Genomic DNA, 16,867 nt, shown 5'->3' with positions numbered 1-16,867 from the left:
TTGAAATTTTGCTTTCCACTGATTTCTTTTTGGAAACTTCTCTCAGAACCTGTGTGGTTGGAATTCCTTCTGCATGGGAAGGGGAGAGAGCGGTCACAAGCTCTTGCATTTTTTTCCTCTTTTGGGATTGCTCTTTACTCTAGATGGTGAGGTAAGATTGTCCAGGGATTCCTCTCACTGAGAAGATGGAATTCTACCCTCAAAAAGCATCACAGGGCCAAGATGATGGTCAGAAAAAGGAACCCAGAATTGGATGCTTAGGATTGACACTTGAGGGGGGAAAAAGATTTTGGAAATGTCTCATATGGCTCAGTCTAGATAGTTGGGGGAAGTTTTAATAATGGTGTGACCTTCAGCAGAGTCAGTGGGATCATAGAGGAGAAGGGGGTTAGAAGCTATAGGATTAGGAATCCCAGTTGGAAATTCAGCAAACTCCAGTGCCCTTCATTGATATGACCAGAAGAAGGTTTTGCAAAGATATCTTTCTTTGTTTTGTGGGGACCCAAAACCTTCTGAAAGGTTGGTGTGAGTTACTTAATTCCTGGCATCCTAGAAGCAGAGACCTTTCCTGGGAACAGAGTTGGGAGGATCTCTCCGAGCTGGCCACTTTTCTTACCTTAACTAAACCAGGACAGGTCCTAGAGGAGCTTGATAAAAGAGACACCTGCTATAATGCCCAGCATTGGGGATGTAAGTTTTGCATAGCGTGGCATTCTAAAGGAAACAGAACAACACTTTTCCCCACTTGTCTAATCACACAAAGGGGTGTGTGTGTGTGTGTGTGTGTAGAGATTTTAGAGAAAGAGTTTAATTGAAGTTAGCCTCCTTTCCCTACTCTAATTGAGTCCTTGGCATTTTTTAAGAAGGGTAAACTGATAGTTCATTCTCCAGATGGATGTTTGCTAGATTTAAGACACACTTCCAGGATCCTGCAGTTTGGAGATAGAAGTGGTATAGGATGCTGGATAAGGGCAAAGATCATCCCACCTATTATTGTGGGTTCTTAAGAACACTGGAAAATTCCACATACTTCTATAGGCCTCGGATTTGGGGTGATGATGGTAAGGAGATTGTTGATCTGAAAGTTCATCAGAGACTACTGTGGATATTAAAGAAATTGGCTGGAATCAGACTGACAATGTCTCCAATGTTTTGGGGGGCTCCTGCATAGGGCCAGGTCCATGCTGGCTGAAACAATTAGTGTTCACCTATTTCAGACTATGAGTAGAAAGGCAGTGAGAGAGGAAGAAGAAAGGGCACTGGAACATACAAGTGTGCCCCTCACATTCTCCTGTGGAACAAGCTGCTCCTTCACTGACCTCCACTCCAAGAAGAAGCACAAGAGCATGAGAATGAATGGTCAAGGGAGAGCAGGTCAGGCTCCTTTCCTTTCTCAGTGGCCCTGTGCAGATGCTTAATGGAAGATACCTAGATAAGGGATGATAATCCCCACATTGGACTGAATGTTTACCTGAAATGAGTTAGAGGATCAGTCCACAAATTGCTGTACCGGGTTGAATTATTGGAGGGACTATGATATTGTCCAGGGTTATCAGGTAATTTAAGGTATCATGAAACCATTGCCCTAACTCTACCTTTCCACTAGCATGTGTTGTGATAAGTGCCTGAAAAAGTAGTCAGCATATAAACAGAAGATTATAAAAGGGAAAAATAGTGTGGTAAGGTAGGGAATACTATGGGTCCACATTCAGAAAGTAAGAACTAAGCCTATGGAGGGTGTGGGCATGTGCAGTTGTATAAATACTAAATAGTCTCTCTCTGGAAAGAACAGCCCTGATTTGTGGCATTTGCCAGTTTCTGTGGTGTAAATACTCTTACCATGGCTATAAATATGATGTCACAAAATGAGAAGTTGAGAAAAAATGTACACAGGCAGCTCTAGCAAGCTAGTTTCAGCTACCTCCAGCACACTATGTGTGTGTGTGTGTGTGTGTGTGTGAGAGAGAGAGAGAGAGAGAGACAGAGACAGAGACAGAGAGACAGAGACAGACAGAGGAGAGAGAGAGAGATTGAGAGTGTCAAAGAAGGTTTTCTGGGAAAAGGGACCCCTGACCTAAGTCTGAAAGGATGACTAGGAAATGACCAGGTAGGAAGGATGTCCCAGGCAGGGGAATAGAACAAGCAAAGAAGGAAGCCTAAAGCAGCATGACTTATAAGGATAGAGCATTCAGTACACATTATGGTGGTTCCAATGATCAGTTCAATTCTGTTCTTTTTATTTTTGTTATAAATGACATGTGTGTTGCTCAAATTATGGCCATATTTAAATTTATTCATTTTACTCATCATTCAATTGTCATACACAAGATACATTTATGAGAGCCTACTTTGTGTTTATGAGGAAGTAGGATTTAAAGGATTTAAAGATGAGTAGAATGTAGTCCCCATCCTCAAAACACTTGTAGTGTAAGTAGGAGGAGAACAAAATTGTGTAACAGGTAACAGCATGATGAGCACACTGGTTAAAATATGCATATGTTATTAGGGATTGTGGGAGGCTGAGTAATGGACTTCAAAGATATACATGTCCTAATTTCTGGAACCTTGTGAATATGTTACCCTACATGGCAAAAGGGACTTTGCAGATGTGATTAAGTTAAGGACCTTGAAATGGGTAGATTATCCTCTATTATCTGGGTGGGCCTTAAAAGTAGTCACAAGGATCCAGGTAAGAGAGCAGTGGTGGAAGGACAGAAGCAGAAGGAGAGAGAGACGGTGCTATGCTGCTGGCTTTGGAGAGGGAGGAAGGGGCCAGGAGCCAAGGCATGTCAGCAGTCTTTAGAATCCAGAAAAGTCAGGAAAAGGGATTCTTCCCTAGTCTCCACAAGCAATGCAGACATATCACAATTTGATTTTAGCTCAGTGAAACTGATCTCAGACTTCTGACCCCCAGACTGTAGTTCATGTTGCTTTAAGCTACTAAATTTGTGGTGATTTGTTACTGCAGGAATAGGAAACTAATATGGATGTAATGATTAAGAATCTTGATTTGTGGGTCAGATCACCTCTTTGAAATCATGGCCTCATCTCTTAATAGATCTGTAACTTTGGGCAAGTTACTAACTGCCTCAAGCCTCAGTTTCCTCATCTGCAAAATGAGATAATTATACCAACTTCATGGATTTAGAGTGTGGATGTTGTGAAATTATATACATACTGTACTGAGTCCGTAGTGAGCAATCTGTAAATGTCAGCTATGCTTTTCCTTTAGACTATTAAGTTTCCTCCTTTTTTGCTACCCGAACTGAATATGTTGAGGATTAAATAGGCTTTTGTGGTACCGCCTGGACAAACGGCTACCATTTCCAATGTTATTTTTGTGGGCAAATATGATCTCACGTTGGAAAAAACCAATCCTTCACAAATTTGGGAGCTCCAGAACAATTTTAATTGTGAGTACCGTCGCTTTTCTGTTGGAAATGAACACTCACACTTGATCAGCCAATGAAAGGGTTAAGAGTTGTGCGTCTTTCCCATCTCCCCGTAGCCCCCTCACTCCCACCCCACCAATAAAAATCCCATTTTGTGCACCCTCTCTTTGGCCCGAGTATTATTCTCTGCTCCGTGATTTGGAGTCGGCCTGTCTGTCCCCTGACTGAGCAGGAGCAGCTGAACAGCTGTGAAAACAATGGAGAAGCCGAGGAGAGCTGTGATTAGTGGGGGGAAGCTGGGAAATCTGGGACCCACCGGCCCGTTTCCCATGTCAGCGCACAGCCTGCGGAATCTGCGCGTCACGTGGCCAGGCTCAGCCTTGGCGGGCCTACTCACAAGCGGGGGCTCCCCATCACTGGCGCTGCTGGAACTCTCTGGCACCCTCTCTTCAGAAACTGTTCTTTTTTTCCCCTCCCTTATTCCTTCCATGTTCTCCGGACTGTTGCATAAACATAGTGTTGCTAGGCAGCCCTCAAGCCTCCTTTCATCCTGGATCCCAGGAAACTCTGTCCAGGCAAATTCACTGGAGTGTACTTACAGCTGGTGTTGTCCACGGAGCCAGCTTTCCTGTCTGGCCCCGGGTTTCCCCTCCAGAAGCCCCCAGGCGTCTGCCTTGTACATTTGATTTTCTAGATGTGGATGTCAAGGCGAGTTTATAGATCCATCCCCCCTCCTCCCCCTGCTATTAAGTGTCCCTTTCTCTGCGGGCTGTGCATACACAATGTCTAACTTATTCACAGTCCTTTGCCGGCTGATCCAAGATGACTGGACAACAAAGAATTTTGCTTAGGTTCCAGTGACACACCCAGTGACCTCCTAACAGCTCTCTGTAGGTCACCCCACTTTTTCCTTTCCACCACAGAACTCACTACTCACTTTTTCAAACTCCTTCACACCTTGGCTTCCTAGTGCCCAACCTTTCCCGGTTTTCTCTTCACTGAAATGGACAGCACGTGGCCCTTCCTAGAAGGCAGCAGTGTGGCATTCACCTTGATAACCCCAGCAACCAACACAGACCCTGGGACACATTCAGTTCAGTAAAGCATTTGCAGGGCGAAGAAAGGAAATCATTTAAATGGACTCTTTCCTTATTTGTCCCCTTTGTTTGAAATATAATTAAACAAAAATCTTATTGCCATCCTGATCTTCGTTTAATATTTTCTCTTCTGGATTGAGTTGTCACTGTAATTATTCTCAGTTCTCATTTGATCAAAATAATCTGCATACATTATAAATGTTGATAAATATTTATTAAAAATAAAATTAGAATTTCATTGAAAAAGCATCTCTCAATGAGATGAATGGGCTTTTCATGTAGTTTATGTATCTGTGGATGAATACTACTTTTTTTTTAGAATGACAGAGTCTTCCACGTTAGTTCTATTCCAATTTTCTGTTTCTGAAATATTATATATTATTGGAAATTCCAAACACTAGAGAGCTTAGTATAATAAATTATCATTTGCCTCTTTTTATGGTTGCCTACAAATTGTACTTTCTAGATGCACATAAGTTATCTAGCATGTGTAAATTTTTGCCTAGTCAACTTTTATGGAGTGAATGATATAAACATCTGTCCTTATTTGACTTTTCTAATCGTTATACACAATATATGGCTCTTATTTTTATTAGGCTGTGGAATGTTGATTATAAAGCCTGTGTGGCATTACCTCTTCTTGGGGCCATGGTAGATTTGCTGACCAATCCGACTATTGGTTTCTGCTGAGCCTTGATGCAGCTCAAAATCCCTCTTAGCATGGTGGCCTGGTAATGGCTACTAACCAACCAGTGTGAGCATGGAGCTGAAACCAATCTTATGGCCTTGTGTGTGTGTGTGTGTGTGTGTGTGTGTGTGTGTGTGTGTTTAAAGAATAATATTGTTAGTATTTTTGCAAATACAGTACATAAGAATAAAAAGCAAACAGTATTGAAAAGTTCATAGAAGCAAGTAAAATCTCTCACCCCAGATTCTTCCACGCATGCGTTAGCATTGTAAGTTTCAGACAGTATTGTTTTGTACAATTGTCTTTGCAAACCTAGGGATAAAGTTAAGTACAAATAATTTTATAAAAATGTGATCATTATATGCATACCATTTGAATAAAAACTACATTTACTTTTTCTTGAACTTAATGAAAAGGAAGGAATTGCTGAACTTCAGACTGTTTCTTTACAAAAAGAGATACTTATTCTTAAGAGATAACTTCAAAAGTTAAGGAAAACATTATGAAATACATTAAAGGGGTGAAGAAAAATTGCTCTTAAATTATGTTTCAAATTGGGTGATATCTGTAGTGCCTTTTTTGAAATATGAGAATATTAGATAACCTATGTCTCCATATCCCCTCCTCCCACTTCCCATTTTTTTCTTAGTGAAATTATTTTCCCTTGTTGGAACTCATAATATTTATATTCTGATCTGTAATTCTGACAGTTGTTTAATCTTAATTCAATATTCAAATCCATTTACTGCTCAGTACCAGCCTTGTTACCATGGCTTCGCTGTGAAAGAGGCCTTTTATTTTGAAGCCTCAGTGGTTTGCTATATTTTGTTATCAGGTACCTTTTCCACAAAAGGCTCATAGGTGTCATATTTGAGTTTTTCATGTGCTTGAGAATGTTCTCATCTTTCTGCTTGAAGGGCAGATAATTCAATCGTCCTAACGATCTGGACAACAAAATGGTACTGTCATTTCCCTGCGAAGTGACTTAAAGATGGCCCATATCGCCAGCATTTAGATGGTCCTCCGAATTCTGGCTGAGGTCAGGGATGAGGGACTTTCTACTTACAGCCAGCACAGCTTCCCTAGGAGGCCCCCTTCACCCTCCTTGGGTCCTGTTGCCTCTCTTCAGTCCCTCTTTGCTCTTGGCCCAGCAAACTACCTTTTTCTTCTTTACCATGTGGCTCCTAATTCTGGCCTTCCCCCATCCTCTGTGAGATTTAATTTCTTTAGCACCTGCTTTGGAAAGATCTTGTTTCTCACCAAATTTCCTCTTTCTTACTCACAAGGAAAATGCATTCTGTCTTTGGCACCTCTGAAAATTGAAGTCAATGATTTTTCTAGGCCTTTCTGCAGGTTTTCCTACTTATTCCATTAGGATTTTCCTTGTCATCTCTCCCCCTTCGCCCTTTTTTTTTTTCTCAGCCCAGTGTTTCCTCAGTTCAGGATACAGCCACTTGAGCAGTTCTTTATTGTGTCTACAAATGGGGTGCTTATCAGAGACCTTTTACCCTGCAGCTCTGAGATGTTGACTGTTTCAAAGTCTGATAACTGATTAGCAACATCTAACTTGGTTTCTGTCTTTGTTCTTGCCCACTAAACTAAACAGCAGAGGCCACCCTAAAAACCCTTTTTATTATCATGGTACAAATACGAAACCTGACTAATCTGGGGTGATTCCTGGTTTGCGATTTCAGTGGGGAAGACAGTGAGGACCACAGTTATAGTGAGAGTGTTGCTTTAACTGGGTGAGAAGAGGGGTGGTGGGAGAAGGTGGTCTAAGCTTGAGGGCTTTAGGGAAGACTTACAAAGGATTTGGCATTTGAAGGGGGACTTGTAGATCAGGTCAGAGTGTGTCAGGAAATCAAGCCCTTGTACAGGGAGAGTATAGCAGAGAATGACAGAATTCACGGAGTGGCAGAAAGGAAAATGTGGGGGGCTGTGGGAACTAGAAGTAGCTTAGCATGGCCTGGAAGGAGAAGCATTGGAATCTATGGCTGATGAGGTAGGCAGAATTATGTATGTGCCATATAGACGAGCTCTGAATTTATGGTGTAGGTGAAGGAAAGACAGGGAAAGATTTGAAAGGCAGAAATTTGATTTAATCAGATTTGCACGTCATGGAGGTCACTCTGGCGTGGAGAGGGGGCCATTGTCAGAAAGTGAACCTAGAGGCAGTGAACAAAAGGCTACTGTAAGTGTACAGGTGGGAGATGACAGGCTTGACTGGGGCCTGACTAACTAGAAAGGCAGTGGTTGTAGGGGTGACTGCACTGGGAGATTTCTTAGGTGATCTGGAAGACAGACCGCAAATCTTTAGAGAAAGGATCAACAGCTCTGGAGGCATCTGACCTGGTACAACACTGGCTCTGTCCCTGATTGCCTGTTTAATTATGGGGGAATCACTGAAGAACCTTGGACTCAAATTCCTCTTCAGTATATGGGGGCAAAACACGTTCAACCCATGATTGTTGTGAATAATTTACACATAGCCCTTGGAATGATGCCTGGTGCCCAATGACCCAGTGAAGTGAGTTAGCTGCACCCATTCACAGCCTCCTTGACATAGAAGCTTCTTTGACTCTGCGAACAGTTATGCCATCATTTCTCTGAACAGTGGGATGAACATTCTATATTTTGAACTACTTTAGTACCACCTTGTTCTACTAAATAGTTCAGACTGTGAGTCAGGAATATAAAAATCAAACCCTAGCTGAATACATTTTGCATAAAACATCTTATTAGTTGCAGGATGAATAGGTACTTCAAACAAATAATCTCCGCAGTTTCTTGGGACTGAAATCATGTGAAAAGTAGGGTGAGAGGAAATATCTGGCTACTGATACTGTTACTATTACCCGGCTACCGGTCCTAGCGTTTGCAACTATTAGTAATTGTGTACCTAGTATGTGTGCCAAATATATATTTTTTAATCTTTTTTTATTGTTATGTTAATCACCATACATTACATCATTAGTTTTTGGTGCAGTGTTCCATGATTCATTGTTTGTGCATAACACCCAGTGCTCCACGCAGAACGTGCCCTCCTCAACACCCATCACCAGGCTAACCCATCCCCCCACCCCCCTCCCCTCTAGAACCCTCAGCTTGTTTCTCAGAGTCCATCATCTCTCATGGTTCGTCTCCCCCTCTGACATACTCCCCTTTTCTTCCTCTCCTGTTATCTTCTTCTTTTTCTTTTTTCTTAAAATATGTTGCGTTATTTGTTTCAGAAGTACAGATCTGTGATTCAACAGTCTTGCACAATTCACAGTGCTCACCATAGCACATACCCTCCCCAATGTCTATCACCCAGCCACCCCATCCCTCCCACCCCCACCACTCCAGCAACCCTCAGTTTGTTTCCCGAGATTAAGAATTCCTCATATCAGTGAGGTCATGTGATACATGTCTTTCTCTGATTGACTTATTTCACTCAGCATAACACCCTCCAGTTCCATCCACGTCGTTGCAAATTGTGCCAAATATTTTAATTATATTATGTCATTGAGGTCCCACAATAAGCTTATGAAGTAGAAATTGCCCATCTACTTTACAGATAGGAGTATTGGGGCTAAAGCACTATAAAGAACTTACTCAAAGTCACTTAACTAGAAAATATTAACTTTGGAAACAGAACTGTATCAGTTAGCTTCTGCTGAATAATGAACCACCCTAAAATGTAGTGGCTTCAAATAACTTTTACTACTACTCATGAGTCTGAGGGTTTGTTAGATGTTTTTGGTGATTTGGGTCAGGCTTGTCTGATAGTGCTTGGCTTCCTTCTGCATCTGTGGTCAGATTGAGGACTGACTCTCTTGAACAGCCTCTCTCAACATCGTCTCTGGCTGTTGGCCTGCTGTTGGTTGGAGCAGTGAGAGTGAATGGGCTTCATCAACTAGGAGGCCAGCCTAAGCTTTTTTCACATGACTGACAGGGAGCGCTCCCAAACCAAGAGCAAATGTGAAGAGATGCTTGAAACCCATGCTCAGAATATTGCTTCTGCTATAGCCTTCTGGCCAAAGCAACACAAGGCCAATCCAGATGAAAGGATGGAGAAGTGGATTCCACCAGTTGGTGAAAGAATTGCAAAGAATCGTGGCTATTTTTGTTCTATACCATGCAAGCCATGGCTTTGGGCTCCCAAGCCTATGATCCTAGACTGAAGAAAATTGTTTTAATGGTTATTTTATAGATGAAGACACTGAAGTTCAAGGGTATTAAGTGACTTGCTCAAAGTCACTTGATTTAGTGAGTAGCTGAACCATTGTGTGAAGCCAGGCATGTCTGACTCTAAAGCCAGGGAATTTCTGCTGGATCTGGTTGGTGACACTAAGGATTCAGTCTGTGAGATGTAGAGCCATTCTCTTCTGGGGGTAGAAGGAACCTCAGAAGTTGTCTGGTCCATTAGCTGATAGAATTTTAAATTTCATGGTTCACTATAATTTCAGAAGTCATTTGGCAACCAACACAGATTTGTCAACCTGCCTTTTTCTTTTGGCCAAGTCAAAGCACTGTAAAAACCATCTCCTATCATTGTCATTTCATGAAAAAAAAAAAGGAAATTTCAACACCAAAAAGCATAATTTTATAATAAAGTATAATTGTTTAAATTATTTCAGCTTTGCAAAATCCTTACTACTTTGTCTTTAGTTTTGCTTCTTTTGTTGTGGGCCTGTGATGTCTTTACATTGGTCAAAAGATGAACATATAGGAGCCACTAATCTAGCCTACTCTCTTTATTTGTTGGTACTGAATGCCCTCTAAAATATTCCTAATGTGGTCTTCAATTGTTGCATACTTGTAGTGACAGAGAGTTCACTATTATCTGAAGCAGTTCACTTCATCTTTAGACAACTGTAGAAAAGAATATTCTCTTACTATATTGAACCAAAATCCTTCTCCCAGTGACATCTACCCACGAACTGAAGTTCATCTTTTAGTGCTCAAGTATAAAAGTGGAATGCATGAAGATATCTGGAAATAGCCATGCTCCTCTAAATTGTCATTAACCCTAATTCCTTCGGTCTCAACTTACATAGCATTGGCTTGGAGTGCCATCTGCTTTTGTCCTGCCCTCAGGCTCCATCCAGCTTGACTACATCTGCCTTTATGTGGATGTAGCAGTCAGTTTATGTCCCTGTATTTGGCCTGATTAGCTGGCGTAGATTGGGTCATCCATTTTCTCTTTCTATGTATGATTCTTCTATTAATGAGATTTAAGGTCATATTAGCCTTTCGCAGGAGAACTTACCAAGCTGGTGAGTCAAGGTTCAACTTTAAGCCTCAATTTCTATATGAATTAAACTATAGAGCTGTTTTAAAGGCTCAGTAATTACTTAACAAAATGTAATACAACTTCCATTGAAGTTTAAAGACTACCTGTCATGGACTAGGCCCTGTGATAGGTGTTGGCACTGTAAAGAAGAAAAGACAGCTTTTCTGTTCTCAAGGAAGTCAAAGTACAGAAAGTACTTTGTACTTTCTGACATACCAACACAATATTACCACAAGATTATTGGCTTTTTTGGGTGGTGTGTACCAAGTGAAGGTGGGAAAATAGGAAAAGCAGCATCAGTGCATACATTACTCCAGGAAGGCTTTATAGAGGGTGTAGCCCCTGAACCAAGACCTGAAGAATGATACAATTTGCCAGCTGGGCCTGGTCTCTCTACCTCTGTTGCCAGTGTGACACCACAGCAGTTAAATAGCACAGGCTTTGCGACCAGACCATCTGAATTCCAGTCCAGGTTAAACCCCCTACATCTCAGCTTCCTTCTCAAGGCATTACTGCTCTCCTCTTAAAGCTGTTGTGAGGGTTAAATGAGATAATGCACGTAAAGTTGTTGGCACAATCCTGGTGCATAATGTGGTAACTATTCTTATTCTAAATGACTAAGATGACTCAAATTCTAAGCCCTCCTACTCTGATCAAGGACATTTTAACTCCCTTTACCTTTGCCCTCCACCCAGTGCGATGAAGAGTGCACCCAGGATGCATCCTTACCTGTCAGAATCTTTTTTTTTTCCCTAAGGTTTAATCATTTATTTAGAGTGCATGGGCGGGGAAGGGCAGAAGGTGAGGGATCATGCAGACTCCTTGCTGAGCATGGAGCCTGACCTGGGGCTTGATTCCTAGGCCCTGAGATCATGACCTGAGCCAAAATCAAGAGTTGGACACTTAACCAACTGGGCCACCCAGGCACCCCCTTACCTGTCAGAATCTTCAGGGAATGACTTCATGAAAAGTACATGCGCTGGCCAAGAGGCTGCTGCATTCATAACTGCTGATATCCACTGGAGCAGCAGGATAGTTTGAGGCAATCAGGTTCACGTTTCCCTTCTAAAATATAGTCACTGGAAACCCAAAGCGATAGTAAAAAATTTTAAATTGTAAACCATTTTAAACACGAAGAAAAAAATCATAAGAATAAGAATAGTATCAATGATAGCCAAATGTTCTTTATCCAGATTCTCCTATTGTTAGCATTCTGCTCTATTTGCTTGATCATTTCCTTTCTTTTTCCCTTCCATATATGCGTACACATACACACATACACATGAAGACACACATACACACAGGCACACACGCATACCCAGACACCCAGACATGGACACAAATACACAGATGCACACATACATGTACACAGATACACACAGACACAAATATACACACAACACAGACACAGATACACACAGACACACACACACAAACTTTTCTGAAACATGTCGGACGAAGTTGCGTATCTTATAGCCTTTACCTTTTCCTATTTGCTATGAACAATTATTCTCTCTTACATAACCACAAGGTGGTTATCAGCTTTAGTAAACACCGCTCTAATACTTCGATATACTCCATTGTCCTTATTTCAACTTTGTCGTTTGACCCAATAATATCTATTATAGATTTTTCTTACCTCCATTATAGAATCCAAAAGTCAAAATTTTATAAAAAGCTGTATCCAGAGGAGAGTTACCCCTTCACCTCCCTGTCTCTCTGTTTCCTCACACCTGTAGGTAACCTGGTTTATGCTCTTTTACTGGTAAAGATAAGCAGGGATTTGTAGGTTTTCTTATTTCCCTTTTTATTTTATGTGAATACATCTTATATATGTTATTTTGCATTTTGCTTTTGTCACTTAACAATATCTCCTGGAAATCACTCTATGCCAGTGTATAGAGATCACCATTCTTTTCTACAGCAGCCTAGTACTACACTGTGTAATACTATAGTTTATTCAACCAGTCTCCCATGCTTGAGCATTTAGGTGGTTTCCAATGTTTTGCAAATAAAAATGATGCTGCACCAACTAAACTTATGCATATGTAGTTTCATATTATTTGAGGTGTATATTCAGGGTAAATTCCTCGAAGTGCTATTGCTGGATGGCAAGGTGAATACATATGCAGTTTTGATACTGACGAATTGTCCTCTACAGGGGTTATACCATTTTGCATTCTTAGCAGTAAGAGAGTACCTGAGAAACCCGATGTTTTGACTTTCATTTTTACACAATGATAAATCAGAAGGGATTCAGGAGCCAGAACAGAATGCAGAGCAAAGGTCAGGTGCTGCGTGGAGTAGGAAAAAAGGGATGCCCAACACAAAATCAATTCTCAAAACGCTTTTTTCAGACACTTGGACACCATCTGCTTACGGGCAGGGCAGTCTTATTTAATTTTTCACTCTAGGGCTAGGCATCTCTAGTAAGATTTCTTGCTAGAGATGCCTAGCCAGGTGCCTAGAACATAGGTGATGATCTATAGATATTGACCACTTAAATGAATAGAAGAATGAACTGGCAAAAACCTGGCCTTGTTCATGGGAATAAATAAACCCGGCTGGGAGATTATTTTGAAGGGACATATCTCACCTCTACTTCTCCCTTTCCGTCCTAGACAGATGCTTCCTTGTACAGCCATTCCTGGGGACTGAGCAGTTTGAAGTTTCCAAAGATGAAAACATGTAAGCAGTCCTTGCATTAGGAGATGGGCCTGCACAGAGGCCTATTGTCTGCAGGGACACAGGGAGCTCTGTGGTGAAAGGGGAGTGTCCTTCACCACAGCCTGGTCTTTTCAGCCTGAGCATTGCCTTTTCTCTCTGGAATGTAATATTCTACCCATGCCCTTCGAGTGGCATTGTGCAGTAGCAGGGTCAGCAGTGGGGGGTGGGGGCACGAGCAGGGAAATGATCTCTGTACGGGCAACCCAGTAAGTCAGAGACAGCATCAGAGGGCACGGCCAGGTCTGGGCCTCTGAATGAGTGCTTTGTGTGAGTCTTGGTGGCAGTGGCTGGAGAAGCACCTTCCTCTTGCAGCTCACCTGGTGGCTGAACAAAGCTGTCTTTCAGGCCTCAGGCCCCACAGCAAACACAGTGCAGGTGATAGATCTGCTTTCCTGCCCTCCCATGGCCCAGGGATCCCATTTCTGCCTGGCATTTCTTATGGGTTGCCACTAGGGCCCGTACTCTCTTCCAGAAAATGAAACAGCAGAACTAGCCCAGGGGGAGACGGGGCACCTGTTCTGAGGCCAGAGGGGTCACTGAAACTCTGAGGATTTCTTTTCAGAGTCACAGGGGAACAGGCATAGCTCATTTACGTTTCTGCTGACTCTTGGCATTATCCACATGAGCAAGCACTCTTTGTCTGGCTCTCAGCATTTATACAATTCTTTTTTAAATTTGAACACCATGATGGTTTTAAGGGGTCAATGTGACAACTTTTACACAAGAGAAAATGGAGCCATGCATGATGAGCTGAAGTGGGTCCAGTATGGTGGAGTCTTCTGACTCCAGATTCAGAGTTCTTTCTAGGACACTCTAATCCACAATATCGCAGAAATCAGTGAGAAGGTGGGGGCAAAGTACTATGCTGCAACAGTATTTTGGGTTTTGTTCTGGCTACTAGCCCAACTTGAAAGGACAAGAGGTTCTTTCCGCTCCCTTAATAGAAGAGCCAAATCTCTGTACTCTGATCTAAGAGATTGCTCGTTTTTAGGTGTCAGGGTTAAAAACAGAAGCTGTGAGGCCCCCTACAGAAAACACTCATGATGCTATTTGGGCTTATAACTTTGTGGAGAGAGGCTGGTGCTGTGATTCGAGGGATAGAAAGGGTTAATCTGGAAGTGGAAGGATGGATTTCCCTTGTGTCTGACAGGGTTAGTTAGGACTTGGGGTGTTTCTGTGAATGGCAGAGATCCATGACCTACACACCAAGTATGGGGCGATGTTTGTGAGAGGACTGTGAAGGCCAGCTGCCAACACTGAGGCATTTGGAGCAGGCATTGTGTCTGTGGCTGGGCCTGTGTTGAGTGGAGAGGACTGCTGTGGAGCATCTCTGAGCCACCTGGAAGGCCGTCATCTGCTAGATGGCAGAGGACCTTTGACCCAGTAGCATCATGTACAGAATGGGCGGAAGTAAAGATGATGAACTCCATAGAGTAATCCCTCATTTTGTGAATATCATCTAAGCATCCCAGATTGTTTTTAAACCCTAGGAAGGGGAGGAAATCCCTCTCGAAAGTGACTGAAATGAACCCCCCTGCCCCTACCAAGTAGGACCTCAGAGCCAAATTCCATTTGCTTAAAGAAAATGAAATAATTCACTCACTCACATATTCATTCATTCAACAATATTTATTGAGTTGTTACCATGAGTCAGTATGATCTCAAAGAATGTCAGTATGTCCTTCTCTGAACATCATAACAACATTTGATTAAAATGGATTATTTTGATATTTAGCCTCTGTAATGGTTCCGTTTTCTCTGTCATGCCTCCTCTTTGTGGGTCATTTGCTGCTGTGTTTGCATAAATCCTACTCTTACTTCAAAGTATGGCTCAAATACCTCCTTTTCCACAGATATTTTTTTCTCCCACCCAACCTATAAATTAAGGTGGAGTGGGGTCTCAGCTTGAGCATGGGCCATGTCTGTTCATGGATCCAGGCATGTCTGGGAGTGTCTGGAAAACTGCAGATGCAGGCCTGATGGAGCTCTATTTTGGGGGCTATTGAGAATCCTCCTGTGAAAGAAATCATGATGTTTCCACTTGTGGGATCCAGACAGACACATCTCAGAATGTCTGGAGAAGCCCTAGAGTGACTTCCGGTTTTAGGGAGGGGATAGCAAATCCCTAAGAAAGACCTTATCCTCTAGTGAGAAGGAATCCTACCCAAAGATCTTGGTACAATAACAAGCTTTACCTTCAGAGGCCAGAGAGCAATAGCTCTGAATATAGTACAGAGTTTGTCATTTGGGTTTGTCTCCTAGCTTGCCTTGGGCTCTTTTGAAGGCTGTCTCTTCAGAACATGGTGTTGCCATATATAAAAATAGAAATAACTGCTTAAATCTCTGCAAACTTTGGTATATAAGATATACATCTTGGTAACCCCCTCCCTGCCTCCTCATTGTTGGAGATTTATACAAAAGGAATATAAATATTCTCCTCCATTTGACCATAAAATTGTGTTGATGCTTTGGCACATTGAAGTCTAAGTCACTGAATGTGGGGCTTGTCAGAACAGAGGTAGAACAGCCACGAACCTTGTTCTCTGGCTTGACTGGGGGGCATAGAGGAGCAGCCAGCACTGTGGTGCCTGGTGTCAGGTGTAGCACTTCTTCAGGAGTGAGATCTGCTTGTGGAATTCCAGAAATTACTTGAAAGAGATCTCTTGCAGGTGGTTAGTGTTAGTCCAGTGGATGCAAAATGCCACAAAACTTTTGGATGTGCCAGTAAACATAACCCAGAGTCTGAAGTGTGGGTGAAGGAATGATGGCAACAAGGGTGAGGAGGGCAGTAGGGGAAGATGCTGGACAGTGTGGGAGCCAGTCCAAGGCAGCACGATTGATCATGAGTTTTACGAAGATCATTCTGGAGGTTGGTTGGTAACTGAGAGGAGATGGGTAAAATTGAGGAAGAGGAAGCCAATAACTTGATGGGATTCTCAATATTTCTAGGGCCATGAAGTATGTCCTGTCCAGGAAAATGGCAGGATTTCCTTCCCAACGTCCTCTATTTGGATGGACTAACTGTCTGGGGAATAAGGTGCAGACTTAGTCGTTATCTTGAATTCTTTTTTGACGACTCTGCTTTCCAGTTATCAAAGAATCCTTTAATTTAGAGGCATTTGTTGAAGAATCCTTCATTTTATGAGTCTTCTTGATAATCACACTTTTGTTTCAAAGCTAATTGCTGCCTTTGTTATAGACATCTAGAAGACCTGACCATTTTGGGATAGTAGTTAGTAAAGAAACAATGGATGAAACCTGGTTCCTCTAAGTAGGATTCTCACTCTCCCATGTTTTCTCCATTTTGCCTTAAGTAATAAGAATACTCCCTTCTTTAAAACTTCTGTTCGCTTTTTAGTACATCTAGTAATATTTGTCAACCCTCAGTTCTTATTTGATCTCCACCCCCAACCCACTACTCACATACCACTCCTGAAGAGCTTGACCCTCTCTCATCAGAAACGGTGGTTCACTCTGACAAAAGATCAGGGTCTTTGAAGAGATGATGAGTCATGCCATTTGAAAAATTTCATGTAGAAATGTTGCTATTTCTTGAAGGGCTGAGCATTGCCAGCCTCATAGGATGGAGGCCTATTTACCCTTTGAGTCATTCACATCTACCTTTAAGATCTACCTACACTGGCCTTTAGAAAAGCAAAATATTTATTTGATCACCTTCTCTCTACTA

At 42.1% G+C, this 16,867-nt stretch overlaps 1 long non-coding RNA gene across 1 annotated transcript; it reads right to left on the bottom strand.

Moving 5' to 3' along the window:
* Positions 1 to 5,422: 5,422 nt before the first annotated feature.
* Positions 5,423 to 13,114, bottom strand: LOC113936138. The gene is made up of 3 exons (XR_003524208.2): positions 13,049 to 13,114; positions 11,389 to 11,531; positions 5,423 to 5,489 (listed from the first exon to the last, which is right to left on the bottom strand). It is a non-coding gene; the product is annotated as an uncharacterized LOC113936138 (long non-coding RNA).
* Between the last annotated feature and the right edge of the window lie 3,753 nt (positions 13,115 to 16,867).

This window comes from Zalophus californianus, chromosome 4 (genome assembly GCF_009762305.2).
Source record: "Zalophus californianus isolate mZalCal1 chromosome 4, mZalCal1.pri.v2, whole genome shotgun sequence".
Taxonomy (NCBI): Eukaryota; Metazoa; Chordata; class Mammalia; order Carnivora; family Otariidae; genus Zalophus; species Zalophus californianus.
The sequence above is the reverse complement of the archived record's forward strand: the minus strand, read 5'-3'. Positions and strand labels throughout refer to the sequence as shown.